The sequence below is a fragment of the Argopecten irradians genome, unplaced genomic scaffold, assembly GCF_041381155.1.
Source record: "Argopecten irradians isolate NY unplaced genomic scaffold, Ai_NY scaffold_0512, whole genome shotgun sequence".
Taxonomy (NCBI): domain Eukaryota; kingdom Metazoa; phylum Mollusca; class Bivalvia; order Pectinida; family Pectinidae; genus Argopecten; species Argopecten irradians.
The window spans coordinates 24,967-30,251 of record NW_027187979.1 but is presented as its reverse complement, the minus strand read 5'-3'; the positions used below and the strand labels follow the sequence as shown (position 1 = coordinate 30,251).

At 35.8% G+C, this 5,285-nt stretch overlaps 1 non-coding gene across 1 annotated transcript; it reads left to right on the top strand.

Annotated features, from left to right (window-relative positions):
- Positions 1-5,206: 5,206 nt before the first annotated feature.
- On the top strand, positions 5,207-5,279 carry Trnaf-gaa (transfer RNA phenylalanine (anticodon GAA)). The gene has a single exon. It is a non-coding gene; the product is annotated as a tRNA-Phe (tRNA).
- The last annotated feature ends 6 nt before the right edge of the window (positions 5,280-5,285 follow it).

Genomic DNA, 5,285 nt, shown 5'->3' with positions numbered 1-5,285 from the left:
AACAGGAAGGGAGGGTGTTAAAGCCGATGACGGGAGGGGGCTATATGATAAGGATCGAGGGGAGGGGTTAGGGTTGGGGAAGGGGGACAGGGTTTCATAAGTGACAGACACAGTGATGAGGTGGGAATTAGGATAAGGGGAGGGGGGGGGGGTTAGAATCATAGCTGTACTATAGGTTGCAGGAAAGGAAATATATATTCCTATGGATTTTTGATGGACTGGGGCCTGCATAGGGCTAAGGTAAGATGACAATAGGATAGAAGATGAAAAGATTTATAAAGGTTTGTCTAGCATAGATAAGAGGGAATCTCTATGCCATATTTTTTCGGTATATCTATAATACATACAAGCACATTTTATGTGGCAGGAGATACCAGGTAATCTTAGACACTTCTCTTTAGGACAGAAGATGGCGATTGTAAACAAGATGTCATATCTGAAGTATCACATATTTGTCCAACACCAGTATGGCGTAAAGCTGCTAGGAATACCTGTTATTTAGTAGTCAGGTATTAGACTGCATGTCGTTTACCACAAAAGTAAACCTTTTATTATACTACCTGTACAGCTATAAACCTGCATGCTCACAAACCTACATACACATGTACACTTCTGTATTTATTTATTATTATATATTTATAAGTAGAACGTTGTATTTCAAATTCTCTCATGTATTCTTTGCGTACCTGTCGACAGGTAACACATATTATATTCATATCCCTTAATCTGGAAAATAAAATCTTTGATTCCACAAATCAACGCTAACAAAATTAAATCAGGGATTGTCTGTGGATTCCTGACTTAATTGACCTCGATTTCTCGAAACAAACTTTCAAGTCAAAATTTTGTAACATAGTTGTATATTACTACTTTGTCAGACACTTGTTAGCATTACACATTTATCATCTGTATAGGACTATATTCACTTGAGCACAAAACTATATTTCCATATCCATTTTGTAAATGTAAACAGATGAGAATGAATCAGATCACAAACATCTGTCCATAGATTTATTCACATCAAATGGGCGGAGAAAAACTTATATTGAGAAATCAATATCCTCTAATGCAGAAACAGGGGTATTGTATTACTGGGGGTTCATACCAACTTGTACGACTTGTACAAATCAATGTTGGGTATATATATTATAGGGATTCAGGGTTTTAGGGAGGTATTACGTACATGAATGGCTGTATAGGGTTACTGTATCCATACCTTGTACAAATCAATGTCAGGTAGTCAATGGGGATAGCCGATACAGAGGGGTCTGCATGAGACATACAGTAAGTAAAAATTCTCGGGTAGGGGACTTGGTAAAGGACAGGCCAAAATAGGGATTTTTGTGTTACTTCATGTCTAGTGGTAGGGGAATCGTTATCATCATAGGATGATTTATAGGAAAGATAAGGGGGGGGGGGGGGGTAATCATTTGGGGGAGGCAGTACAAGGTATGACATACATACATACATACATACATGAGAGCAGGGGAGGGAGTGGGAGGAGACAAGATTGATCAGTGGCTCAAGGTACAAGAGGGGGTCGAAGCAAGAAAATGGGGGATTATTTAAAGGAATAACTATGGGTATGCAACTACAGATTAATGGTCCATGGCAGAGAGAGGGAGAGGGTAAGTTTAGTTTATTTGTGTAGCCATTGCAGGAAACACACAAGTTGAATATTTTTAGGATAAGCTGGACCTGCAGGCTTTATAAATATTCAATACAAAATGACATCGACCAGAGTTGTAGCTAGAGGTGGAATTACAAAAACTGATGTTATCCCTGCATGATGCTGAATTAATGAACAACAGACTGTATACATATATAAATACCAGATGAAAATCTGCTATCATGTTATGGTCAATCCAGTTCAATTATTTTACCTTCTCTATCTAACCAACATGGTTTCTTTGATTTTTATGTTTTTGCTTTGAATACGAAAGTCGATCATGACATAGTTATCATGGTATTTCTGGAGGCTTAATCATTCAATCTGACATTTTTCCCCAAGAGGATGGATTGTGAATTTAGACAAAATATACAAAGGTAGACATTGTATTATACAGATGTTTATATACTCCAACAACGATAGAGGTTAGAACAACAGACATACGCTTTAAAACTTTATGTCGTGTAGGAAAGAATGGATACCTGAACAAATATTTTAGCATACATCAATGGGCCCTGATTATTTTGTCTAAAAAAAAAATTTTTTGTCACGCTGCATGGTTGTTGATAAATTGATAATATTCCTACCTGAAATTAAACATTCGTCAAAAATACATGCTTTAACTTGATCATATCTATTTAGTACACATTCATTAAGAGTTAATTAAGGATACCTTTAAAATAAAGTTTCAGTACAGACTAACACCAATACACCCCAGGTAAAACCCACTCACCTTGGTCCCTCCGGGAAATTGCTGCGGTCCCCTTTGAGCCATGATTAACTCCTTATAGGGCACCTGTTGCCATTACACAAATCACACGCGGGACCCCTAGGGTCCCAGAGTTGACAGGTAACTCCCGTGCGACACCCGTTTGTAAGGCCCAGTAGTTCCAACTATAGGCGAGTGTTACACCGCCATTTTGACAGGAACATTTACACGGTAGTTGTACTGTAGTAATCCTTTATAAGGGAAAACAAAACAATGCCGTTATATCCAGGTAAACGGAAATAAACTCACGACTAAAACACACTAATAGATCACCTGTGACATCACATGGTTATATATATCCCCGGGGGATGACTCCAGCAGCCGTATCAACTGTAACGTACCCCGTGTTTTATCACACCGTACTGGCAGACGCCAAACTAATCGTCACCTGGCTTGCTACCTGCACAGGTGAGAAACTACCAAGGGAAGCAACTCTAGCCGTTCAGTAAAACTGCCCGCTTACCACAAAGACATGGTCATTATAGCTAGGCTGATTAATATAACTAGTTTCATAATAAATTAAGGACTTAACTAATTATATTGCTACAAGGCGCGTAATGTAATGCACATTGCAGTATGAATGATAGATTATTTGATATGGCAATTATAATAATCACGTAAAAATTTACGCATTCTTTTTATTTCAGCGAAAAAATGGTTGAAGAATTTTTTGCACATACGGAGTATATATGTATACATTTAAAAAATAATAAAAATAATGTATGCATGCTTTTACAGACAGTAATTTATTTCATATACATCAGAAACATTTCTGCTTGCCCAAAATATGTTATATAGTCCCATGACAAAGGACAGTAGTCGCTTCCATTCTCATTGATACATCAAATTTGGACATAAAGATTTCCGTTTTTCTCTGTTAAAACCAGAGACATATATAATTTAACTTTACTATTTAAATCTTTGCTATAGCTTACCATTTAATGGTACATTTTTACAGATGAGTGTAAATTAGTCACGGGCGAATCACTTTAGTAATTGATTCATGTGCGCTCAATTAAGTGAACCCCGAAAGTGTTTTCGTCCTCGTATTGAGCCTCACCAAGAATGTAACCAAGAATTAACCAATCAAAAGTCACCGTCCGTCATCCATGTCCACTTCCAAAAACTACAGGCTTCTTTTTTATTGCTTTAAAATTTTTATTAAGGTTTTTGTTATGGACTAGAAGGGGGATTAAAAGAGATATTATGGTGAACCAGCGCTAAACACCGACAGGAAAGCCAGTATAAGTCTAAATATTAGTACATGTCCAGAATGTCTCGCATGTCCCTGTGCGATATTTGAGATCGCGCTTTGAAATTTATTCTTTATCAATATACTTCAATATAAGACTACATTTTAAAATATATGTAATGTGTCAAATCATGAAGTAAAGATTTTACATATCACGTGGTCTACATACATTTTCTCTTTTGACATAGTATTATCATTTTTCGATATTTTAGATCGTTTACAGAGTGCGTTTGATTTCTAACTAATATAATGGACTATGCCGACCTGTTCTTTGAAATATTCCCTTTCTTTTTACTACTGGCAGAAACACAACTCTGCTCCTGGTAATAACTCTGCTCCTGGTAATAATACACAAGGCACTACGATTTTTTTAATGTTTTAACTGTTGCCCCGTCTAAGCTGATTTTTTTAAATGAATTAAAAAGCAAAAAAAAAAAAAAAAAAAAAAATCCGTTTTTTTTTTTATCATTTTTTTCCAGAGAAGTTCAGCAAAAACGTCAAGGTGTGCAGCTGAAGTGCAGGACCACCAATTGTGATGTTTCGTCTGATTTATATACCAAGACAGTGTCGTGTTGGGGCTAATTAATTAAAGTGTCACAGCGCCATGAAATTAAGACAGAAAATTAGATTCATAAATATCCCAAATGTTGAAATGTCTAAAATTCGCAATATAACGTTTCACTATCTGGATATCAGTTGATGAGAAATTCATCTTATCCTACGATACTCGTGTTACAATCTTGTGCAGTGATAGGCCTACATGTTTCTTTTGGACTTGTACAGTGCATTTCTGACATATAGGTTGACTTTAATGACATAAAGATTTATTTTTTATGTAAATATTAAGGACAGAAAACATTTCTACCTGCTAAAAGTCCATGTTTGTGTGCACGTGAAATTAGAAACCTGCCTGTAGATGAAATATCATCTGGCAACTAAGATCGCCCATTTTATATAAATGCAATGTTTCGTTTCGTATGAGTTTAATATAAATTAATCATTTAATAAAAGTATGAATATCTACATTGATATACAATGTACTTGGTTAAAAAACATCTGCTATAAAGAAGAGTTTTGTTGCAGTATCGCGTTCCTTAATTGTCCTAAAGAAACATAACGATAGACCCAAGAAGAAAAAATTAATCTTTCAAAGTTGACTACAACAATGACCATGCGATTTTGATTATCACTATATCAACGTCAGTTTATAATGATAAATTAATTTTGCATTTCGTAAATCCCATAAAACCTGACAGAAACGATTAATTTGTAGACAGATCATATGTAAAGGGAAGTAACTCTGACAGCACGCGGAGGCTCTTAACGAGCACGTGGTTATGGTTACACAATGAGTTTGTCTTAAATCACCTTGTTAGGCAGATTTTATTGTATTAGGTTAATAAAATACTAAATTTTTTGACAAAATGTACACATTCCGTTGATAATTCTCTATAATCTAAGCAAATACTCAGGAAAATACTATTATGGCATTTTAACATTGCCTGAATTATCAAGTGCCGAAATAGCTCAGTTGGGAGAGCGTTAGACTGAAGATCTAAAGGTCCCTGGTTCGATCCCGGGTTTCGGCAGTAAAA